The sequence below is a fragment of the Amblyraja radiata genome, chromosome 26, assembly GCF_010909765.2.
Source record: "Amblyraja radiata isolate CabotCenter1 chromosome 26, sAmbRad1.1.pri, whole genome shotgun sequence".
NCBI classification, from domain to species: domain Eukaryota; kingdom Metazoa; phylum Chordata; class Chondrichthyes; order Rajiformes; family Rajidae; genus Amblyraja; species Amblyraja radiata.
Window position 1 is genome coordinate 5,412,133 of NC_045981.1, and position 26,081 is coordinate 5,438,213.

A 26,081-nucleotide genomic window follows, 5' to 3' on the forward strand; every position below is an offset into this window, starting at 1 on the left:
TGTATAGGAAGGAACTGCAGAGGCTGGTTTACACCGAACATAGACACAAAATGCTGGAGTAACTCAGCGGGACAGGCAGCATGGGTGAATGAATGGGTGACGTTTAAGGTCGAGACCCTTCCTCAGACCCGAAATGTTACCCTTTCCTTCTCCCCAGTAATGCTAACCAGTCCCACTAGAGCCTATTTCCTTCGCTCCATAGATGCTGCTGCACCCGCTGAGTTTCCCCAGCAATTTTGTGTACCTATAATATTTTACATGTTGGCTTCAGGTCTTCAGAGCAGGACCCTTGTCTTTTAAATGTTCAATACAATACCAAGGGAATGCTGCATTGTTGTCAATGTTGTTGATTGGTCGAGTCATTAATCTCAGACCCTGACCAACATGTTAAGTGGATGGAGAAGATCTTGTGTCAATATTTGAAGAGAAGTAGGAAGTTTATCCATGAGATGTTCTCAATTGTATCACCCAACCATTCTCACGGAACCAATGGATGGTTTCAATGGAATCAAATCATGTGCTGTTTATTCTAAGTCGCGTAAGTAAATGTACTTAAAACATTAATCACAAAGCATTTGTGACAAGGCAGAATTCTGAAAGATATATTCTGACCATAAGTTGGTTGGGGATTTGCCAATATCAGTTTGTTGCCAGCACTCACAGGTGGGGTATATAACAACTCAAAATTTGGCTAAAGATCAAGGGCTGTGTGGAGAAAGCAGGAGTGTGATGTTGGATGATCGTATTGAATGGTGGAGTGGGCCCAAATGGCCAAATTCTGTTCCTAATTTCTATCTTGTGAACTTGAAAGATAAATCCAGGTTAAAATGAGTATGTTCCTGCATGGCATTAGGGCCCCAGCATGATGAAATGCTGCCAGGTGTGTGGACTAGAACCAGTCCCTCTCACAAAATGCACGAAAGAAACTCTGACCCATTACAAAACCGCTCCCGCAATTTTTGTCTTCAAAGCTGTTATATGTTTTGAAGTCTTCCACATGGACCTGTTGCTGTTTTTCATGCTGATTCTGGCCCACTTTTATTATTTTCTTTTATAGACATTTAAAATCACTAAACAATGGTTATTGTTAATCTTTGTCAACTATACCTCCATATTTATTTTGTGTTGTGGGTCAGAAATAAGATGCAAGAGGAACGGGCCATCAATAAATTAATACCATGAGTGGGAAGGGAATATCCCACCTGGTCATTTGTAACTTTCAAACACTGAGGATTCCTATTTGCCAGAACATGGTATCTAGCTATCCGATCTAAGGTAAACCAGTTATCATTTAATTAATTATCTTACATTTCCTGATGACTTTGCTTCTGGTTAGATCTTAGATATCTGGTGGAAAGACCCTTCCATGCATGATTGAACTGAAATCTAATGAATGAACCTTGACAAGAAATTGAACCTTGCAAGATCCAGGCTAAACTTGCCCTCTCGTTGGGAAAACATGCTCTTGGGAATGAATTTTCAATCTCAAAAATTGATGGATTGGGGACAAATTAAATAAATATTTCTGGAATGTGTGTACTGCCAGTATTGTGCTTATTCTGTCTTTAATGGAGCTGACCTGACTGATGGAAGAGCAATCTGCTTGTAGAAAATGAATTGGTTCTTTAATTAGTTTGATGGGTCATGTGTCTGCTTGCCTTCATTTACATAGTGATTCTGTTTTAAGCACCGTTTCTCAGGGCTTTTTAAACCTGATCCTGAAGATAGGAGCGTAGGGCTGAGTTGATGAGCAGAGCATTATTTTGAGCCGGAACAGGAGTGTTTTCTCGGTTTCCAACAGGTTTACTGTAAACACGTCATTTTAAAAAAAAACTCACATTTGTGTCCATATTCCCAACTTTCTGTTCTCCATGTCTCAATTTTCCTTCTTACCTGTCTTAGTGTTTTCACAGAGCAACCTCTCACTCGTGTCAAAGTGAGATTACACTCAAACTGGAGGATCAACACCTCAATTTCCACTTGGATAGTTTACAACCTCACGATATGAACTTTGAATTCTCCAATTTCAGGTGACTAACCTACCTCCCCGTCCCCTTTCACCTATATTCCATCCTCTGGCTTCATAGTTTGCACCTCTCCTAACCTTTAACTCACACTTTTTGGTCTTGACTTCTCTGGCCTTTGCCCAATTATCATCCCATCAACATTCAACACTACCCTGAAGTAGGTCCTGGATCGTGCCAGAGAGATAAATCTCAAACTCAACCCTCTCAAATGCAGGTTCCGGGTCGACAAAGTGACTTATGTGGGCCACGTGTTCACCAACAAAGGACTTAAACCATGAGCCATCTCCTCAATGCCTTGCCATTACGTCCCTTTATCTCCCTTATCTCATTATGAAAGAACTTGATACCATTTTCTAAAAGGTGGCAACTGGCTACCTCACCATCAACTCCTCTAACTGTAGATTAACCCTTATTAGTCCTTATGAATCCATGCCATTTATAACCTTCACTACACAAATGTACATGCCATCCTTTTAAGAGCACTACGGTAATCACACAAAGTCCCTCCCCCTCTCCCCCCCTCCCCCTCTTTGCGAGACGCATGCAACACTGACTGTTGATAATGCTCAAGTATACTCGATGTAATAAAGTTGGACTATTATTGATCGTGTTGTATTCATTGAGACACCAATAAACATGGTGTCAGAAGTGGGATACAAACCCACGCCTCCAAAGGAGACACCAGGGGAGGTGCCGCTCCTTCTGGGTAATGAGGCATGCCGTAATATGAACCTAGTATTCTTCGGAAAAACTGTATCAGCTGTCGACCTCTCAGAATCCCACCCAACAGCTACTTGAACAATACAAAGACCTTTTTGACAATCAGCTTGGAAAGCTTCCCACAGAATACAGCTTTGTGACCGACAAGGAGATTATACCTGTCGTTCGTTCTCCTCACAAAATCCCGCATACAATGAAGGACCGCGTCAAAAGCAGAATTAGACAGAATGGAAACACTGGAAGTAATAGCCCCTGTCAACGATCCCTCCTCTTGGGTCTCCACCATGGTTGCAGCAGTCAAGAAGAACAAAAACGAAATAAGCATCTGCGTCAACCCTAAGGATTTAAATACTTCCATCACCATCCTAATGCGGACGGTGGAAGAAGTCGCTGCTAACCTGGGTAAAGCCACAGTTTTTTCTGTCCTAGATGCGAAGAACTCATTTTGGCAAATGCCACTAGACCATGCATCCTCCATGTTAACCACATTCGCGACGCCTTTCGGACGCTACTGATTTTTACGAATGCCATTTGGCATCAATTCAGCCAGTGAGGTATTCCAGCATACTATGGAACAACTCTTTGCTGGCTACCCATGTCACATAATTGTAGACCACATCCTGGTCACTGGACGTAATGCACAAGAACATGACTCAAACCTGAAGTAGGTCCTGGATCGTGCCAGAGAGATAAATCTCAAACTCAACCCTCTCAAATGCAGGTTCCGGGTCGACGAAGTGGCTTATGTGGGCCACGTGTTCACCAACAAAGGACTTAAACCAGACCCGTCTAAAACCATTGCCATCAACGAAATGTCAGCACCCTCGGACGTAACAGCTCTGCAACGATTCTTAGGCATGGTGAACTATCTTGGGAAATTCATCCCAAACTTCAGCGAGCTATCTGCCCCGCTGCGACAACTGACCCACAAGGATACGCACTGGTCCTGGCACCAACACCAACAGAGGGCATTTGAAACCCTCAAATGTCTTGTGCTCCAACCCTCGCATACTTTGCTAGATATGTTACCTGTTATTTGCTGAATACTAAAGTCCTTCATTACTCAGGATCTTGTTAACACCAATTGCACCAGAAAAAGTAGATAATTGGTGGTTTGAGTTCTTCTTTTTCCATTCTGAATCTCTCTGTACATTGAGTGGAGTGGTCCACATTGGAAAGAAGGAAAATTTACTAATGGTTTATCGTAACATATGAGTACTGTCAAAATACTTGAAGTGATTAAAGCTTGAATTATGCTAATTTGCCTAAAATCATTGAAAAAAATGCCATTTCTCTATTGGGAATAGTTGCAACTTCATTCACACATGGATATTAATGCTGATGTGGAGATTTCAAAGCATTTTTACCCATAGCAGATACTTGTGCAAATATTATATTGTGGAATAATCAGGTAGGAGAGGAAAAAAAAATCAAGGGTGTGTTCATAGTCTTGAAGAAATGGACCATACCCACTGATTCTTTGGAATCTGGCCCTTGATTGCTCAAACTGGAGAAAGAGCTTTCGGGCTGGTATTGTGAACCTGAAGACCATGAATAGTGAGGCCCAGCATATATAGCGGAAGATACAGATCACTTTCCAGTCTTCCTTGTTGGTCACACCTGTCCCATCTACACTCGTCTGCAGTTGCCGCATCAGCCTCCTTCGTCACAGTTCAGTTTAGTTTATTGTCACGTGTACCGAGGTACAGGGAAAAGCTTTTATTGCGTGCTATCCAGCTAGCTGAAAGAAAATACATGATTACAATCGAGCCATTCACAGTGCATGGATGATACATGATAACCTCAACGTAATTAGACAAACATGAAATTATTCTTGATCCTGGGGGGCTGCTCTTGAACAGCATCATAAAAACAAAATAATTGTTGTTCACCTTGAGTTTGTATAGCTTTACAAAATTTATTGTTCTCCATTATCCCTCAGTATTTAGATGTAACTGAAACTGGACGATGCACCTACGTTGGGGAATTCCTATGCACATCAACCGTCTCTCCTGTTTTGTGGTACCATAGCATTGCCAATGACGGTATCATTGTGTTGTGTTTTTGGTATTTGATATTTTCATTTTATTAATCATAAATAGATTTCATACTTGATGCTGAGTGTAACTCCCCCCCCCTCCCCACCATTTTTTCGGTGACTTCAAGTTCAAGTTCACAGGCGACCCGGCTGTTTTCACATGGCCGCGGGGTGACACCTGTATGGTCGTGAGTCGTCTCCTCAAGTCGCCTGAAGAGTCGTAACGTTTTTCTGGTCGCCGCTGGATTTTGAAATGTTCAAAACTTTTCGGCGACTGTGGGCTTGGCGTAGCTTGTCTTCTCCTCTGGTAGGTGCTGTTGTAGGTTGTCGCCAGGATGATGCAGGTTGTCACCAGGAGACGTTGGTTGTCGCCGGCTGCTAACTTCGGTGAATTCCATTGGCGACTACCTACGTCAACCAGGTACCAGCGACTGAATTGTCTTCAGTTGTTGCCGACAGGGTCGTTGCTTGTCGTAGCTTGTCACGGGTGGACGTAGGTTGTCGCCTGTGTGGTCGTAGGTGGACGTTCTAATGGGTCGCCGGTTGTCGGTAGCTTAACGTCGACTAGGTGGTAGGTTGTCATAGCTTGTCGTAGACATTGTCGTAGGGAGGGGTCCAGTCGCGGCTTTTTCGGTGACCTGCTACGACTGTGACAGTCGCCAGCAGTCGCCGAAAAAATCGCCTAAGTGGGACAGGTTTAACATATATTGAACAACACTGAGACCTGTCTTGCTGGGAATTTGCCCCTTCGGTCTTCATCATACCTGATGTAGGACTGGATTACCTATTTATTTGAATGGATACACTTAGCCAGGAGACTAGGGGGACGGAATTATTTATTTTTTACTTTTTTTAATCTGATAATGTATTTGATCACTATTCTGTCTGATCTCTGGCTGCACATTTCAAATGTATAACTCATGAAAATCTCCCAAGGTGGAGTTTTAAAACATCCCATCAAAATTCTCACAATATCTTTCATGAAGATCGAAACCTCAGCAGCTTCTTGTTCATCGCTGGTGTGATTTTGCTACTTATATGTTTTTAATGTATATGCAGGCATATATCTTGCGTGTGGGAAAGTACTGCAGGTGCTGGTTTAAATCAAAGGTAGACGCAAAATGCTGGAGTAATTCTGCAGGACAGGCAGCATCTCTGGAGAGAAGGAATGGGTGACTTTTCGAGTCGAGACCCTTCTTCAGACATCTTGTGGGTCTGCTTTTTGTACTTTCCTGGAAGTCTGACAATATCCTTTTCTCTCAGGCACTTCTGTAGCTGGTCCTTGTACAGAAAAAATTGTGGAAGCCTCTTATAATTTCCTGCTCCCCGACATTTCCACCAGATTCACTGTTCGCCATCACTGCCACTTTATTTAAGAAATTACATTCTCTTTTACCATGCACATGGTTGCTGACTTTTCTATTTCCAATTGTTAATATCTCAAACATGACCACAGTGTTGAATCTGAAGATTCTTCTCTACATTGCTCCTTATTAAAGCAAGTGACTATGAAAGAAGTTCTTGACAATCATCCATGATGATAAACAACACACTAATGAAGTGAATGAGATAAGAATAAGCCTAAGATCACACCACATGGCCCATACAATTCTTATTGACATAGTATATTCCGGAAATATAAAAATTAATGTACCTGCATTTCTCATTCTAACATTGAATTAACAACATTTATACGTTATCAGTTGCATGTAATATTTGTGAACAAAATATTGGATATGTTAGTAGTACAGCAGTGGTTAGGTTCCCAGACTCGTCACCCAGACTTCTGGAATTGGTATTAATTTGAATCCTTCCATAGTATATAGGGAATTTAAATATTGCAAATCATCTGGATTTTTTAGAAAAAAATATTGTTTTGTAAGTGCTGTACTAATGACGGCAAAACCACTAGGTTGTTATAAAAAATCCCATGTGGTTCACTGTTCTTCAAGGGAAGAATTGCAATTTAAAACATGTTCCATTGCCATCGAAGTGACTGTTGATCCAAAAGGTGGTGAAGTGACAACATGAATCCATTTGGTGAAGAGGTCTGAGGTCTCTATGGAACCAGCAAGAGGTTTGGCCACTGACATATTATTGGGGAACAATGATCTAAATCCCTGCGTGCATACCATATTGAGTTGGCACTGATCACCACATTAAACAACCAAGCTAAAATTAAAAGCAAAACATTTATTTACATTGTGTAGGAAAGAACTGCAGATGCTGGTTTAAATTGAAGATAGCCACAGAATGCTGCAGCATCTCTGGAGAGAAGGAATTGGTGACTTTTTGGGTTGAGATCCTTCTTCAGACTTGCATTTCCTACTGAGTCGATCCCCACACAAATGTTAGAATTATTGATTAAATTTCATAATTTTTTTTGCATGCTAATGCAAGACCATATTAACAAATTACATTAGTGTTATCAGGTAATATTTCATTTTATGAAATTAACAAATTATATTAGTGTTACCAATTAATATCTAATTCTATATTTTTAACAAATTGGTGTTATCAAGTAATATTTAAGTTTTTAATTTTAACAAATTACATTAGTGTTATCAAGTAATATTTAAATCTATAATTTTAACAAATTACATTAGTGTCATCAAGTAATATTTAATTTTTATAATTTGAAATTCATTACCATCAGATTCGCAGAAAATACATTTTGCAGGATCTCTGGAGAAAATACGTGCACTTATAAAGTAGATGTGTAATGCTCGATAAGCAGTAAACAAGCTTCTCTCTATCTCGGATATATCATCATGTAATTGTACAACCCGGTTTGTAATTAACCACTGAAAGCCTTGTGGGATGTATCCAAGATTCAAATCAACTGTTACTTTATTTTAGTTGCACTGAAGTTAGTTTTATCTACCATAGCAGTGGTAGTGTTCAGAAAAGGACTTTTGTTGAAAAGGACTCTGTTAAAATTCTGTGTAAAACAAATCAATAAGACAAATAAAACTAGGTTACAAATGATTGTAATTGGAGATTTGTGTTTATACACATTTCCTCACAATTTTTTTGGAATTGCAGTGGGATAGGTTAGTTTTCAATCTAGATAACAGACAAACGATATTCAGTTGAGCACTAGTAAAGTCAAAGTAAAACAAATAAAGGATACATTTGAAACGCCGCCTTTCACTGGAGCTGGGCCAGGCTGACTCCTAACAACAATCCAGTACAGCCAGCACTGCGGCTTTAAAGTGTCAAAATAATTGCATACCTCCAAACAGAGACATTGGAAATATAAGGATGGAGTTAAAGGGAAAGAGTGTATAGGAAAAGTTTAGAAAGACACCGGAATTAACGGGACAGAAAGCTCACAAAGGGATAGGAGAGTATGGCCAAGTGGAATAAGAATCGATGTGAAAGGTGAGATAAATAATGGATTAAAAGTATGATATCTGTGAATGCGTGAAGTATAGGGAGTAAAGTGGATGAGCTTGAGGCTCAGGTAGAGATTGGAAGATATGACATTGTGGGAATTACAGAGACATGGCTGCAGGAGGATCGGGACTGGGAACTGAATATTCAGGGTTATACGTCCCATAAAAAGGACAGGCCTGTGGGCAGAGGAGGTGGGGTGGGAGGTGAGGGATGAAATTCAGTCCCTTGCGCGGGGTGACATAGGGACTGACGATGTAGAGTCGCTGTGGATAGAATTGAGGAATTGTAAAGGTAAGAAGACACTAATTGGTGTTATCTACAGACCCCCAAACAGTAGCAAGTTGCAGCAGGAGTTAAAATTGGCATGTAACAAAGGTAATGCCACTGTGGTTATGGGAGATTTCAATATGCAGTTAGACTGGGAAAATCAGGTTGGTTTTGGACTGCAAGAAAGGGAGTTTGTAGAGTGCCCCTGAGATGGATTCTTAGAGCAACCTTTACTGGAGCCTACCAGAGAGAAGGCAATTCTGGATTTAGTGTTGTCCAATGAACCAGATTTAATAAGGGAACTCAAGGTAAAGGAGGTAGTGACCATAATATGATAAATTTTAATCTGCAATTTGAGAGGGAGAAGGTTAGATCAGAAGTGTCAGTGTTGCAGTTCAACAAAGGGGACTATGAAGACATGAGAGAGGAGCTTGCCAAGGTCGACTGAAAAAGGATCCTAGCAGGAATGATTAAGAAAGAACTGCAGATGCTGGAAAATCGAAGGTAGTCAAAGATGCTGGAGAAACTCAGCGGGTGAGGCAGCATCTATGGAGCGAAGGAATAGGTGACGTTTCGGGTCGAGACCCTTCTTCAGATGGTGGAACAGCAATGGCAGGAATCTCTGGACATAATCCAGAAGATGCAGGATTATTTCATTCTAAAGAGGAAGAAAGATTCTAAGGGGAGTAAGAGGCAACCGTGGCTGACAAGGGAAGGTGGAATAAAACTACAAGAAAAGGTAAATAACATAGCAAAGAGTAGTGGGAAGCCGGAGCATTGGGAAACTTTCAAAGGACAACAGCAGGTAACAAAAATGGCAATAGGGGCTGAAAAGATACGAGGGTAAGCTGGCCAAGAATATAAAGGAGGATAGTAAAAGCTTATTTTGGTAACTTAAGAGAAAAAGATTAGTAAAGACAAATGTGGATCCCTTGAAGGCAGAAACAGGTGAAATTATTATGGGGAACAACGAAATGGCAGAAGAGTTGAACAGGTACTTTGGTTCTGTCTTCGCTAAGGAAGACACAAATAATCTCCCAGATGTACTGGGGGACAGAGGATCTTGGGAGACAGAGGAACTGAAAGAAATTTGCATTGGGTGAGAAATAGTATTGGTAGACTGATGGAACTGAAGGATGATAAATCCCCAGGGCCAGATGGTCTGCATCCCAGGGTACTAAAGAAATTCCTCCTCATCTTCTTCTTAAGGCTCGTCCTTTAATTCTGAGGCTATGGAATCCTTTACTGTCACATGCGATGAGGCACAGCGAGATTCTTTGCTGCATACCCAATGTATACAAATATCGGCCACCTACGGTACTGATAAAGTTACAAAGCACGCCGGCTCCTCCTCTGGTCTCCTCCCCAACCCAATTGTTCATTGTTCTTCCCCTCCCCCTCACAGCGGTGCTCTCACGCCGGGTCCTCCATTGGTCTTCCCCTCCCCCCTCACGGCGGTCCTCCACGCTCTCATCGACCGTTGGGCAGGTCAACCCGTGAGGCATCGCCGCCGCCGCGAGGCTTCACCACCACAGAGGCCCCATCATCGTGAGACTTTGCCACTGCCGCCGCTGAGGCCTCACTGCTGTTGACGTCCCACTTCCTGCCTCCGCGGTGTCGCCGCGGGCTCCGTTGGCCACTCCACTGTACCAGACGCTGACCAGCGAGGCCCGGCTCCACTGTCCGGTCCACAAGTCCCCGACCCAGGCTTCATCGCAGTGATCCGGCGCCTCGGTAAAGGCCTCCAACCGTGTTCCCAGTCCACAGCCGCGGCCTGTCGGGAAATCTTCTACTCTTAGAACTCTAGTCTTAGACTCTCCCACTGGTGGAAACATCCTCTCCACATCCACTCTATCCAAGCCTTTCACACCAAGACCCGGTGCGCGACCTTGCATCACCCGGCGTGGCTTTAATGGCCGCGGGACAATCGCCATCGCCAGCCGGGGGCTTTGACTTTGACTCTGACTCTGACATCGGGGGGGAGAGTGCAGTGGAGAGATAAGTTTTTTTGGCCTTCCATCACAGCAATGTGATGGATGTTTATGTAAATTATGTTGTGTCTTGGGTCTATTTGTTTGTAATGTATGGCTGCAGAAACGACATTTCGTTTGGACCTCAAGGGGTCCAAATGACAATAAATTGAATTGTATTGTATTGTATTGTAATTCTGTATGTTTCAATGAGGTCTGCTCTCATCCTTCTAAACTCCAGCGAGTGCAGGCCCAGTGCTGTCAAACGCTCATCATAGACTTACCCACTCATTCCTGGGATCATTCTTGTAAACCTCCTCTGGACCCTCTCCAGAGCAAATACATCCTCCCTCAGATATTTCACCCAACATTTCTCACAATACTGGGTCATGAATGTTGATTTGCTAAATAAGGGTATTATTTGCACAAATGATCTTGCCAAGTGCCTACTACAATATCAATAAAAGTTATCCCGTGGGATAACTCATGCTATTATAAAGAACCGAACCAAAAAATTGAAAACCAAAGGTTGCAAACACATTGGATTTGCGAGGTTCTAGACTGCATGACTCGATGAAATTGTAGCAGAATATTTGTAATTAGTTACCCATTCTCCGTTATTCCTGCTGTTCATTTATTTTTGAAAATATACATCGCTAATGCGAACTATACAGTTGAGCATGCTGACCACAGCTCTTGATCAATTTAGCATGCTATTTATTTATTTATTTAATTCTTTTTTTCGAGCAGAATAAAAGAATAAAAAGCAAGTGTGAAACAGCATACAAAAAACAAAACAAGAATATTTATAAAGTGTCATAAACAATATCTATAAATAAATGATATTGTATGTGTCCGAAAAGGAGCAGGAAGAAACCAAAGCTTATTAATTCCCATCCCTTATTCAACTGCTTATAATTATCTTATACAAATTTAGCAGCTATATGTACACCAAATTATTTACATTTATACACTAATCAACTATAAATAACTCATGGAATAAATTTAGTGGATAAATTAGCTTTCATCATTGAAGATCATACTTTCATTTACATTCACATTTATGCTGCTTTGAACCTGCCAATTCATCCCTTTTCCTCCTGGACTCTTCTAGTTATTCTTTCCCTCTTGATCACATCGTTTGCTTACATAATCAAACCGTTCTAAAATATTCTGTTGACATTCAAAAGAGTTTCTATGAAAGGTGTGTGAAATGTATTAAAATCACTGTGTTTATGGAAACTTGAATGGAAATAATTTGCTGCAGACGGCAGCCTTTGCTGTGGGTCCATTGATGATTGATCGATCGATCAATCAATCAATCAATCAATCAATCAATCAACCTTTATTGTCATCTTGCAAAGCAACAATTGTACAGTGCAAAATGAGAAGACGTTTCCCAGGGAATACCGGAGCATCGCACATGAAACTTAAAACATTTCACACATAATAACAGTAAAAACAATCCCGTCCCTGATGAAACAGTATAAATAGTTAAAAGCAGGTAAAACAGCAACATTAAAATACATTAAAAACAGTCATTAAAATGTCCAGGGCAGCTGATTTGAGTGGCCAGTGCCAGGGTTGTTAAAATGTCAGTGCAAAGCCGCAGAATCAGGTGGAGTGACTGTTTAGCAGCCTCACAGCCTGTGGCAGGAAGCTGTTTAAGTCTCGTAGTCTGGGCTTTGATTCTGCGGTATCTCTTGCCTGATGGCAGGAGATCCAGGTGTGTGTGAAGGGGGTGCAGTTTGATGAGAGAGAAGCAGAGGTAAAACTTAACATAATGTTCTCTAAAATCCGAGAGCTAAAACTGTATGAAACGGGACCAGTTTTAATAAATATGGCTGTAGCAAATACTTCTTAATTTGTTGTTTCTGCTTCCAGGAAACCACTGGGCATTAAACAAAGGAATGCTCAATGCTGTACAAATACTCTCTGCTGTCATTGCTGGTCACTCGCATGTTGTCGTTTTTTGTGATTTTTGTCAAAATTGGAAGAAGCAGCATCCTGTGCCAGTAGCTCATGATTTGCTTCCATTATACTTAAGACTTGGTATAAGTAAGATTGTCTCTGAAGTTCAAATGCTTTACAGTAGGTTACAGGCAAAATGTGAGATGTGTTGTACTTTCTTGCATCATTGTAACTGGTTGACATTTTATTAATAGACTGCATTATAAAGTAGTGGACTTTAGTTATATAAATAGTTTAATTATTTTTATATCTATATTTTTGGAAAATTACTTTGCATTGCATTGAAGGGAACGAATTAATTTGCATTGCATTGAAGGGAAATGTGAAACTAGTTGATTCAAAAGTAGTAGCAAAATATTTGGTGTTTTTCTTGTTCCCTTAAAAGTATAGAGTTCTTGAAATCTAATTATTCAGAGGCCAGTGGAGTTTATTGGGACTTAGTGGAGGTGCTAGTAGTTACGAGGGAGCTGAGACTAAAATGACTGTGTGTCTGAAAGTGATTGAAAAGGAGAGCTCATTATTCTTTGCATAATTGTGGAAACCTGTTTGAAAATTATTGCTGGGCTTTTGATGTGGGGTGAACTGGTTCCAGGGAAAGGATACCTGACTTCTCTTGATCAGCTGAAATATCCAAGATTGTTTTTTTGAGAGAAAAGACAAGTAGGGGTGGACACAATATTTCAGTTTCAGTTTAATGCCATTTGTACTGGGTGCAGTGAAAAGCTTTTGTTGCGTGTTACAAACGTGCGCTAACCAGTCAGCGGAAAAACAATATATGATTACAATCAAGCCATTTACAGTGTTCAATTGCATGATAAGGGAATAATGTTTAATGCAAGGTTAAGCCAGTAAGTCTGAGGGTCACCGATGAGGTAGATAGTAGTTCAGGACTGCTCTCCAACATGAATAGTGATGTTGGCCTGAACAATCAATTATTCTACTTCTATCTTTCTGCTTCTGAAGCTCAGCTGCCGAAAGCTGTAGAAGGCATGAAAAGACCATATTGATAAACTAAAAAGATGTGTGCAGAAACAGATCTGCAGGGGAGGGTAGAGAAGTTAAATTACTGATATTGGCAATAAATGTATACAGATCCACTGGGGCCAACATGCAAAGAGTTGCCAACAACCTTCCACAATTCCGCCTTTGCGTGGGACATTTTCCCTTCTGCGCAAGGCTGCCTTCCTATGTTTCATTAGTATGAAGTATTTCTCTGCTTTATTTATTGCAAAAAAGTATTAGAGTCAAGGTTTTGTTCTATGGAACAATTTTTTTTATTTCTTGCTCTGTGGGACGGGTAATGTAGTGCATTGTTTGACTTTTGATTGGTAAGAATGGAATCACAGTTTAGTATAGTCCCACAGAACTGAAGTTGAATAACATGGATAATTGCAGTAGGCAATAAAAAGCTGAGGAAAGCCCAACGTTGGTTATATTTGTAGCGGAGTCACTAAGTCGTCAGTTTTGGTGCTGTGGGATTTATTTATATTGTTTTTATTATGGTAAGCGAGCAACTTGGATATCCAGTGTAGTTCACTGTAATTCATCTCCTCTGCCTGAATTGTCTCCCTATGGTACAATATGTGTCTGCTTTATCTATAGTGCAGTCCAGTCAAGCTTTTATCCCATGGAATTAATTGTTTGACTTTCAGTCATTCTCTGAGACTAGGGTGACATTACTTGAAATTCTGCATTCCGGTCCACTTTCAAATTGGTATGTTGAGAGTGATTTGCTCCAGATATTCTAACTGCGAAGGAGTCTCTGAGATGCCCATTAAGAAGCGCTGTGTTATTTATCTAAAATGACAGAGAAGAAAATAGCCTGCTGGAAAATGCTGAATGCAATATGTGGTTTTCTAATTTCCTTCTTGAATCTGTTGACCTGCCTGGTGACCTCGGGTTGGTCATTTCAATAAGAGAGTGTGCTTTGGCAAGTCAGTGCGATATACTGTGGCAAGATTTAACTGTAGATATGGATGAACAATCATATTGGTTTGTAATAGGCTTTAAACAAAATGCTTTAAACAAAATTGATCATATTTAGAATAGACAGGATCTGGTTCTGTCGCATCTTGATGTGATCATCTTCGCTATAAACAGTATCCCCACTTCTCAAATGTGGAAAATTGTTGAAATCTGCTGAATGACTGTGATCTCTATTTAAGCATCACCTGTTGGAAGTGAGAAGATCGGTTCTAGTTATGCCCCTGTCCCACTGAGGGAACCTGAACGGAAACCTCTGGAGACTTTGCGCCCCACCCAAGGTTTCCGTGCGGTTCCCAGAGGTTTTTGTCAGTCTCCCTACCTGCTTCCACCACCTGCAACCTCCAGCCACCACCTGCAACCTCCGGCAACCACCTGCAACCTGCGGGAACCACACGGAAACCTTGGTGGGACAGGGGCATTAATGATCTTCCATAATTTAACTTTTCCATTGGACATTTTGCCAACTGTGCAGGGTTGCCTTCCTGTATTGTGAAGTTTTTCTCCACTTCATCTATTGCATATTAGAGTTAAGTTTTTTTTTTATTCTCAGAGAATGAATTGCTTATTTTGTTTGCTTGCTCTGTGGGACTTGGGTGATGTAGTACCCCACTTGAAACTCTGCATTCCAGTCCACTAGCGTTTTCCAAATCGGTATCTCGAGAATGATTTTCTCCAAAATAATTTAGGTGCTAAGGGGCCTTCAAGAAGGCCAAGATTGGTTTGTAAGCTGCAATATGTTTGATGTAATGTACCACCCTGGCAAAAAAGTTGAAACATGCACTCGGAATAGCTGCCCAGTCGATTGTTAAAGGGATGATTGATGGTTAAAATTGCCTCTTACACTTATTCCTAAGGCTGTGTGGCATTTTGGTGAGTTCCACTTTAGTTATTAATAATTCTCATAACAGCAACCAGCTGACCAAGAACCCAGTAGTTGTTGTGGAGAATTGTTGTTGCTACTTAAAACAATGTTCATCTTCTTTCTCTATGCATCAGGAAACAGCAATAAGATTTTTGAGAAACACTGGAGGACTATTTTGAAAGCTTAAATGAAGCATCGGATAATTTTTCTTTTGGCAGATTTTCTCTCCAGCCTTGTCTTTAAAAACAAATGCACTGCACAGTGACATTTTGGCTTAGTAAACATTTTGCAACAGCCACTAAGGGAAATAGGCTGGTTTGTCAAAAGCAGCCTCTCGGGTATCTTCCTTGATCTTTGGGAAGAGTGAGTGTAGATGGGCGATGGGGATTGTGATTTCACCAGACACACCATCCATGTAGGATCTTCAAATTGGACTATGTTTGTATGATCCAAACCATGCATGATGATAAGGCTGTGTTCTTGGAAGAAATGGGTATTGGGGCCAACCTGCCAGAATTTCAATTTAGCCAATTATGGAAGGGCACTTTCAAAACAGATGTATAGTAAACAAGCTTGCACATCCTTCATGGCTATAATTACTGGGGAGCAAAATGGGGGGAAATGCAGATATGTGAGAAGAAATGGAGGGATATATACCAAATAGCTTGCAGAAGGGCTCAGTTTAAATTGGCATTATGATTGGCACAATCATCATAGGTTGGAATGGTCTGTTCCTGTGCTGTATTGTTCTCTGCACTGTGCTGCTTGAACTGAATGTCATGCTCATTCTGGAAGTCCCACTCACTGCGGAAGTCCTGCTCGGGGGAGAGGCCGCGATCAACCGCGTGAGTAGATTCAAGAGTTTTACTGACATATATGAGAGTGTGTGATGGATGGTGTGAGTGTGTGAGATAGTGGGTGTGTGTGTGCGAGATGGAGGGTATGTGTGTGCGAGATGGATGGTGTGTGTGTGTGATGGAGGGTGTGTGTGTGATGGAGTGTGCGAGCCCAACCGCCATGAGTGAGTCAACTGCCAGCCCACCAGCCATGAGTGAGTCAACTGCCAGCCCACCAGCTGTGAGTGAGTCAACCGCCAGCCCACTAGCCATGAGTGAGTCGGCTGCCTGCCCACCAGTTGTGAGTGAGTCGGCTGTCAGCCCACCAGCCGTGAGTGACTGAGCTGCCAGCCCACCAGCCATGAGAGACTAAGCTGACAGCCCACCAACCGTGAGTGACTGAGCTGCCAACCCACCAGGACTGAGTAACTGAGCCGCCAGCCCAGCAGGCCTGAGTGACTGAGCTGCCAGCCCAGCAGGCCTGAGTGACTGAGCTGCCAGCCCATCAGGCCTGAGCTGCCAGCCCACCAGGCTTGAGTGACTGAGCTGCCAGCCCAAGAATCCATTTGGTCCACAATGTCCATACTGGCCCTCTGGAAACCAGTCCCTTCGGCCCACAACATCCATGCTAGCTCCCCAGAAAGCCCCTCCCCCTCCCCCCTCACTGGCCACCAATATTGGAATTGGTGGAGAAGTGGAATATTGCGTTAGGGGACCAGCCCTCCCGTGTGAACATGGGAACCAATGGGTCCTAATTAGTCTAGTATATTACTAAAACTCTCATCTTATTTGTTTGTATGCGTGTGTGTGTGAATGTGATATCCCGAAATCCCGCCTAAAAGGTACACAATAGCACTAAATTTTTTGGCCCACCTTACTCACCATTGTCCTGGGATGTAAATGAAACGAGTTTCGTTCAGATTGATATTATATTTTATGTTATTGACATTTTAAACATCACAAAAAAATCTTTTCCAACCACTTTTCCAATTGCCCTGCCCGTCAGCAGCTTTTGATGTCACAATGATGTCATAATGGGATCCCAAATCTCATTTACATTTAAAATTGCTATTTAAAAAAAAAAACTGTTTTCATCAAATTCTTCTGTTCTCATTAACAGCTAACATTGTGTTTAGGTTATTTAAAAAAAAATTGTGATTTTCATTGTAGGGTGGTGGGATAGGGGAGACGTTTCATTTAAAACAAAATCATAATTTTCATTGTGGGGGGGAGGGGTGGGGATAGGGGGGAGGTGAGGAGTGTGGGAGCAGGGTGATAGAGGGAGAGGGAGGGGAAAGAAGAGGGAGGTAAGGAGGAAGAGTGGGGGAGGAGGGGGGATAGCGGGAGGTAGGGAGTGGGGGATAGAGGGAGAGGAGGGCAGTGGAGGACGTGAGGAGGGAGAGTGGGGGAGTGGGATGGGGAGGTGAGGAATGGGGGAGCAGGGAGAAGAGGGGGATAGGGAGGGGAGAGGGGTTATGGAAGTAGGGAGGGAGTGGCTGAGGGTAGGGGAGAGGAGTAGGAGGGGAAAGAAGAGGGAGGGTGAAGAAGAGGGGGTTGGAGTGTTGGGGGGATGAGGGGGAATGGAGGAGGATCGGGGTAGGAAGAGGGATGGCAAGGCACAGTTGATGGAGGGTTGCCGTGACTCGCGTCACAACGGAGGTTCTCTGGCGTCACAACGGGGACCCCTTATCCGCGCCTGCACAGTTGGGGGCTATGGGTGAGTGGTGGAATATTGCCTTGGGGGACAGGGCCAACGGGTCCGCACCTGGTCTAGTGTGGTTATAAAATGGATATCTTTATCAAAGAATTTCAGTCTGGTCTTGGTACAACTAAGTTTGCAGCTGGTAGTGCAAGGATTGGAAACATTTGAATAGCAGTGTAATTTTGCCACTGGAGATCACCTACTTGTTTTCATTGCTGAGCCTCATACAAGATGCAATGAGATGACGATCCAGAAATGCTGCCTGTCCTGCTGAGTTACTCCAGCATTTTTTGTCTATCATAGCTAAGATGATTTAATTTGGTGTAGCATGTTTCATTGTAACTCTTTGACAAGCTGCTATTAAATTATTTTGCAGAGCAGTTATTCATTATCACATTAAGCTTGTTATAAAGCAAATCCTCACTGTGTCAATGAAGTAAATGACCAGGTTTTGATTGTATTAATGGCCACTTGATTCTAAACCATCAGAACAGGCAGCTAGCTTTACTTAAAGATGTCAAACATTTCTGCTCCCTGAGTATTGAGTCTTCGAGATCACCTACTGGTAAGAAGTTTTAATTTACACAGGTAATGCAAACATTTAGGGTTAATTGGTAACTATCATGTTAGCAGTTTGACAAGGTGTACAGAAGATGTTAATGTCTGTAGTTGAGCAATAGTGGTTATTATCTTATTTCTACATAATCGAGCATTCATTTGCAATTAGTTTTTGACCTTTCCCATGTGTTGAACGTGTGCTGGACCTTTGCAAGTCCTCTGACAGGTTGCGTCATTGAATAATGAAACTTGATTTACCGATGTCATTGTTTAAGATCATGAGATAATTAATAAAAATGAATCCCAAAAAATCTGAAACAGATGATTTTCGCGTGGTTTCAAAACACTCAACCTTTTGAAATAATTACATCTGTGAAATTGAGTTAATCTTTGAAGTATGTACATTGAAGAACTGGAATGAAATGCATCTGCCTTTTAGAAACATAGAAACGTAGAAATTAGGTGCAGGAGTAGGCCATTCGGCCCTTCGAGCCTGCACCGCCATTCAATATGATCATGGCTGATCATCCAACTCAGTATCCCATCCCTGCCTTCTCTCCATACCCTCTGATCCCCTTAGCCACAAGGGCCACATCTAACTCCCTCTTAAATATAGCCAATGAACTGGCCTCGACTACCCTCTGTGGCAGAGAATTCCAGAGATTCACCACTCTCTGTGTGAAAAAAGTTCTTCTCATCTCGGTTTTAAAGGATTTCCCCCTTATCCTTAAGCTGTGACCCCTTGTCCTGGACTTCCCCAACATCGGGAGCAATCTTCCTGCATCTAGCCTGTCCAACCCCTTAAGAATTTTATAAGTTTCTATAAGATCCCCTCTCAATCTCCTAAATTCTAGAGAGTATAAACCAAGTCTATCCAGTCTTTCTTCATAAGACAGTCCTGACATCCCAGGAATCAGTCTGGTGAACCTTCTCTGCACTCCCTCTAGGGCAATAATGTCCTTCCTCAGATTTGGAGACCAAATCTGTACGCAATACTCCAGGTGTGGTCTCACCAAGACCCTGTACAACTGCAGTAGAACCTCCCTGCTCCTATACTCAAATCCTTTTGCTATGAACGCTAACATACCATTCGCTTTCTTCACTGCCTGCTGCACCTGCATGCCTACTTTCAATGACTGGTGTACCATGACACCCAGGTCTCGCTGCATCTCCCCTTTTCCTAGTCGGCCACCATTTAGATAATAGCCTGCTTTCCTGTTTTTGCCACCAAAATGGATAACCTCACATTTATCCACATTATACTGCATCTGCGAAACATTTGCCCACTCACCCAGCCTATCCAAGTCACCTTGCAGTCTCCTAGCATCCTCCTCACACCTAACACTGCCCCCCAGCTTAGTGTCATCCGCAAACTTGGAGATATTGCCTTCAATTCCCTCATCCAGATCATTAATATATATTGTAAATAGCTGGGGTCCCAGCACTGAGCCTTGCGGTACCCCACTAGTCACTGCCCGCCATTGTGAAAAGGACCCGTTTACTCCTACTCTTTGCTTCCTGTTTGCCAGCCAGTTCTCTATCCATATCAATACTGAACCCCCAATGCCGTGTGCTTTAAGTTTGTATACTAATCTCTTATGTGGGACCTTGTCGAAAGCCTTCTGGAAGTCCAGATACACCACATCCACTGGTTCTCCCCTATCCACGCTACTAGTTACATCCTCGGAAAATTCTATAAGATTCGTCAGACATGATTTACCTTTGTAAATCCATGCTGACTTTGTCCAATGATTTCACCACTTTCCAAATGTGCTGCTATCCCATCTTTAATAACTGACTCTAGCAGTTTCCCCACTACCGATGTTAGACTAACTGGTCTGTAATTTCCCGTTTTCTCTCTCCCTCCCTTCTTAAAAAGTGGGGTTACGTTTGCTACCCGCCAATCCTCAGGAACTACTCCAGAATCTAATGCATCCACTATTTCTGGAGCTACTTCCTTAAGTACTCTGGGATGCAGCCTATCTGGCCCTGGGGATTTATCGGCCTTTAATCCATTCAATTTACCCAACACCACTTCCCGGCTAACCTGGATTTCACTCAATTCCTCCAATTCCTTTGACCCGCGGTCCCCTGCTATTTCCGGCAGATTATTTATGTCTTCCTTAGTGAAGACGGAACCAAAGTAGTTATTCAATTGGTCCGCCATATCCTTGTTCCCCATGATCAACACACCTGTTTCTGACTGCAAGGGACCTACATTTGTTTTAACTAATCTCTTTCTTTTTACATATCTATAAAAACTTTTGCAGTCAGTTTTTATGTTCCCTGCCAGTTTTCTTTCATAATCTATATTTCCTTTCCTAATTAAGCCCTTTGTCCTCCTCTGCTGGTCTCTGAATTTCTCCCAGTCCTCCGGTATGCTGCTTTTTCTGGCTAATTTGTACGCATCATCCTTTGCTTTGATACTATCCCTGATTTCCCTTGTTATCCACGGATGTACTACCTTCCCTGATTTATTCTTTTGCCAAACTGGGATGAACAATTTTTGTAGTTCATCCATGCAGTCTTTAAATGTCTTCCATTGCATATCCACCGTCAACCCTTTTAGAATTAATTGCCAGTCAATCTTGGCCAATTCACGTCTCATACCCTCAAAGTTACCTTTCTTTAAGTTCAGAACCATTGTTTCTGAATTAACAATGTCACTCTCCATCCTAATGAAGAACTCAACCATATTATGGTCACTCTTGCCCAAGGGGGCACATACAACAAGCCTGCTAACTAACCCTTCCTCATTACTCAATACCCAGTCTAAAATAGCCTGCTCTCTCGTTGGTTCCTCTACATGTTGATTTAGATAACTATCCCGCATACATTCCAAGAAATCCTCTTCCTCAGCACCCCTGCCAATTTGATTCACCCAATCTATATGTAGATTGAAGTCACCCATTATAACGGTTTTGCCTTTGTCGCACGCATTTCTAATTTCCTGTTTGATACCATCTCCAACTTCACTACTACTGTTAGGTGGCCTGTACACAACACCCACCAGCGTTTTCTGCCCCTTAGTGTTTCGCAGCTCTACCCATACCGATTCCACATCCTCCAAACTAATGTCCTTCCTTTCCATTGCGTTAATCTCCTCTCTAATCAGCAACGCTACCCCACCTCCTTTTCCTTTCTCTCTATCCCTCCTGAATATTGAATATCCCTGGATGTTCAGCTCCCAGCCTTGGTCACCCTGGAGCCATGTCTCCGTGATCCCAACTATATCATAGTCATTAATAGCTATCTGCACATTCAACTCATCCACCTTATTACGAATGCTCCTTGCATTGAGACACAAAGCCTTCAGGCTTGTTTTTACAACACTCTTACCCCTTATACAATTATGTTGAAAAGTGGCCCTTTTTGATTTTTGCCCTGGTTTTGTCTGCCTGCCACTTTTACTTTTCACCTTGCTACCTATTGCTTCTACCCTCATTTTACACTCCTCTGTCTCTACGCTCACACATTTAAGAAATCCTTTCCCTTTAACTCCATCCTCCACTATCCCATTCGACACCCCACCCCCCTTATTGTGCAGTGTTTGTTAAAGTACACTGTAGCTATGTGGCATACTATGCTATCTGTAGTCTTATATTATGTAGTGGCACAGTAAGGGCCCTGCATAAGTTACAGAAAGTGAAAATTGCACTTTTAACAAATAGGACACGGGTAAATAAATTGAAATAACATTCAATGGGAAGCATTGGGTCCACAGACTTTTTTTCTGGCCTTCTACACTATTCCAATGAAGCCCAATGTAAGTTTGAGTAATGGGCGTGTAGCGGCCTTTCACTCTAATGATCGAGTTTTGTGAACTTCCTCAATAGCAAGAATGTCCTTTCTCAAATTGGGAGACCAAAACTGCACAGAATACTCCAGGTGTGGTCTCGCTAGGGCCCTGTACAACAGCAGGAGGACCTCTTTGCTCCTATACTCAACTTCTCTTGTTATGAAGGCCAATATGGCATTGGCTTTCTTCACTGCCTGCTGTACCTGCATGCTTACTTTCAGTGATTGATGAACAAGGACTCCCAGATCTCGTTGTACTTCCCCTTTTCCCAACTTGACACCATTCAGATAATAATCTGCCTTCCTGTTTTTGCCACCAAAGTGGATAACTTCACATTTATCCACATTAAACTGCATCTGCCCACTCACCCAACCTGTCCAAGTTACCCTGCATCCTCATAGCATCCTCCTAACAGTTCACACTGCCACCCAGCTTTGTGTCATCTGCAAATTTGCTAATGTTACTTTTAATCCCTTCACCTAAATCATTGATGTAGATTGAAAATAGCTGTGGTCCCAGCACAGCGACTTGTGGTACTCCACTAGTCACTGCCTGAAAGGGACCCGTTAATCCCTTCTCTTTGTTGCCTGTCTGCCAACTAATTTTCTATCCATGTTAGTTGGCTACCCCCAATACCATGTGCTCTAATTTTGCCCACTAATCTCCTAGTGGGACCTTATCAAATACTTTTTGAAAGTCCAGGTACACTACATCCACTGGCTCTCCCTTTTCCATTTTCCTAGTGACACCCTCAAAAAAATTCCAGAAGATTAGTCAAGCATGATTTCCCCTTTGTAAATCCATGCTGACTCGGACCGATCCTGCTACTGCTATCCAAATGTGCTGCTATTTCATCTTTTATAATTGACCCCAGCATCTTCCCCACCACGATGTCAGGCCAACTGGGCTATAATTCCCCATTTTCTCTCTCCTGCCTTTCTTAAAATGTGGGATAACATTAGCTAACCTCCAATCCACAGGAACTGAATCTATAGAACATTAGAAAATGATCAGCAATGCGTTCACGATTTCCAGAGCCACCTCCTTGAGTACACCGGGATGCAGACCATCAGGCCCTGGGGATTTATCAGTCTTCAGTCCCATCAGTCTATCCAACACCATTTCCTGCTTAATGTGCATTTCCTTCAGTTCCTCCGTCACCCTAGATCCTCTGGCCACTACTATATCAGGGAGATTGTTTGTGTCTGTCTTAGTGAAGATGGATCCAAAGTACCTGTTCAACTCGTCTGCCATTTCCTTGTTCCCCATAATAAATTCACCTTTTTCAGTCTTCAATGGTCCAACTTTGGTCTTAACTAAATTTTTCCTCTTCACATACCTAAAGAAGCTTTTACTATCCTCCTTTATATTCTTGGCTAGCTTACCTTCATACCTCATCTTTTCTCCCCGCATTGCCTTTTTAGTTATCTTCTGTTGCTCTTTAAAAGTTACTTAATCCTCTGGCTTCCCGCTCATCTTTGCTATGTTATACTTGTTCTCTTTTATTTTTATACTGTCCCTGACTTCCTTTGTCAGCCACGATCACCCCTTGCTCCCCTTGGAATCTTTCTTCTTCTTTGGAATGAACTGATCCTGAACCATCTGTATTATTCCCAGAATACCTGCCATTGTTGTTCCACTGCCATCCCTGCTCGGGTATCTTTCCAGTCAACTTTGGCCAGCTCCTCCCTCATGACTCCAAAGTCCCCTTTGTTCAACAGTAATACTGATACTTCCGATTTTCCCATCTCCCGCTCAAATTGTAGATTAAAACCTATCATATTATGGTCACTACCTCCTCATGGCTTCTTTACCTTAAGTTCCCTTATCAAATCCGGTTCATTACGCAATACTAAATCCAGAATTGCCTTCTCCCTGGTAGCCTCCAGTACAAGCTGCTCTAAGAATCCATCACGGAGGCAATCCACAAACTCCCTTTCTTGGGGTCCAGTATTTTTTTTATACAGTACATAGAATGTAAGATAGTGCAGTACTGCTGGAATTACCAACAGCATTGCTGAAGGTGGAACTAAAAGGTGAGGTCGCTGTTGAGCATTGTAGCCATTCAACAACACAGTATTATGTATGTTCGGCAGCAGCTCCTTGGAGTGCATGGTCTTCAGACTGTAGATAGACACAACATGTTGGAGTAACTCAGCGGGACAGGCAGCATCTCTGGAGAGAAGGAATGGGTGACTTTTCGGTCAAGACCCTTCTTCAGACTCGTCACCCATTCCTTCTCCCCAGAGACGCTGCCTGGCCTGCAGAGTTACTCCATAATTTTGTGTCCAACTTCAATGTAAACCAGCAATCTGCAGTGCCCTCCTACGCATTTTGCCTTCAGACTGCAGCTTTTGTTGAGTAATGGGGCTTTGAAGGGATAGAGTGAGCAGGATCACAAGAATCAACTCAACACTTGCGTGTGTTTGGTGGAATGGCATTGGTGCAAGTCTGATAGCTGGCTGGTGAGTGCTGACAATTTTTTATTTCATAATTTAGTCATGAAGGAAATGCTTGGCAGGACAGCTGAGCAGCGTGGCAGGTACATCTTGTGCATCTGGCAGGTCACGGAGGCTTCCTGTGTCTGAGACAACAGTAACCTGTGTCTCCCACTACAGCAGTTTCAACTCTCTACTTCTAGGTTCCTGTTTTATGATGTGTCCAGCGTTATAAATACTATTCGGTGGCCAACAAACAATTTGCACTAATGTTTTTGCCCTTTGCTGCTGCTTAGCTTAATCCAAACGGATTCTAATTCTATATCATGGTCTGCTGAGCCAAGATAGATTCCCACCACACATCCAATTGCCTAGAAGATTGAACAATTGCCTAGAAGCCTGCAGCCACTGATTTCGAATGCATATTAGATTATATGTGTTGCCTTCCCTTTTGTCATTAATTCATCAACCTTATTGTCAATGCTGAGCATTCAGATAAAAGGAGAAAATTAAAGGGGCTTTGACTTTTTCATAGTTTTTACTTCCTTTTCTGCTTGCCTTGGTGTCTCTTGCGAAAAGGATGTCAAGATGTACGATGGGAATACAGATGGCTGAGTGAAAGGGCAGAAACATGACGCTGTTAAACAAGTTGGAAAAAATGGAGGTTGTCCACTTGGGTAAAGAAAAAAATAGAAAAGCAAGTATTTTCTAAATGGTGAGAGAATTGTATACGAATAGACGGGGTTTGTACGGGCAAAGGCAGGCAAATGGGACTAGCCCAACATGCCAACTTGGTCGGCATGGACGAGATGGGCCGAAGGGTCTATTTCTGTGTCATCGAGCTCCATGATTCTATTGACCCTGTTGCAAAATGTTTATGTTCAAAGGAATCTTGGGGGTTTTGAACATTTGTCACTGACATGTAGGTGCGGCAAGTGTTTGGAAAGGTAAATGATATTTTGCTTTTTTTTATTGTGATGTAATTTATGTACAGGGTGGGAGGTACAGGGGTGGGAGACCATATTGTAATTATATAAGGGCTCTGTGAGACCATACCTGAAACACTGCATATAATTTGATATCCTCATCTAAAAAGAATATCTTTGTCAGTAAGGAAGTGCAGCGAATAATCACAAGCCTAGTTTTTCAGAGAAGGCTGTGTCGTTGTCTGGAGAGATATTGTGTGGACTAGGCTTGTATTCTGTTGAGTTTAGAATAAGCAAAAAGGTGATGCCATTGAAACTTGCAGGACTTGAGAGTTTGGATGCAAAGAGGAAGTTTATTTGGTGGCAGAGTTGAGATCCAGGTGTCACAGGCTCTGTAGAAGAGGTGAACGATATCATGTGCAGGAAGGCAGACACAAAAATCTGGAGTAACTCAGCGGGGCAGGCAGCATCTCTGGAGATAAGGAATGGGTGACGTTTCGGGTCCAGACCCTTCTACAGACTGGTAAAGGACCTGTTCCACTTTCACAACCTAATTCACAACCTTTTTTACTCGTGAACATT

At 42.3% G+C, this 26,081-nt stretch overlaps 1 protein-coding gene across 1 annotated transcript in view; it reads left to right on the forward strand.

Annotated features, from left to right (window-relative positions):
- myocd (myocardin) overlaps window positions 1-26,081 on the forward strand; it is a 467,533-nt gene that overhangs the window by 817 nt on the left and 440,635 nt on the right. The gene's annotated exons all lie outside the window — the stretch shown is intronic.